The following is a 519-nucleotide window of genomic DNA, read 5'->3' on the forward strand; positions in this document are numbered from 1 at the left end:
CAGAATGGTCCGATATTACCTGAGTAACTACCTTGCTTAACAGGAGGATTTTGTTTAACAGTAGCCTGAAATAAGTGTATAATATGGCTTTAACAGCCTGAAAAAGATTTAAATTTAGCATTAATTAGACAATGAAGTCTTTCATTTTAAAATCCTACATCAGAATGGTGCGATATTACCTGAGTGACACACTGGATATGTGTTGCCTGACCCAGAGTCAGAATGAACCTGACACAACAGTAGGATTCCGTTTTACAGTAGCCTGAAATAAGCGTATAATATGGCTTTAACAGCCTGAAAAAGATTTAAAATATAGCATTAATTAGACATTTAAGCCTTTAATTTTAAAATCCTACATCAGAAAGCTCCAATGTAACCTGAGAGTAACAGTGAATATGTGACTTCTCCCCCAGACTTGGAATGAAGTTAGCTTAAAAGGAGGATTCCGTTTAACAGTAGCCTGAAATAAGTATGTAATGTGGCTTTAACAGCCTGAAAAAGATTTAAAATAAAGCATTA

The sequence above is a fragment of the Etheostoma spectabile genome, chromosome 3 (genome assembly GCF_008692095.1).
Source record: "Etheostoma spectabile isolate EspeVRDwgs_2016 chromosome 3, UIUC_Espe_1.0, whole genome shotgun sequence".
In the NCBI taxonomy this organism is placed as follows: Eukaryota; Metazoa; Chordata; class Actinopteri; order Perciformes; family Percidae; genus Etheostoma; species Etheostoma spectabile.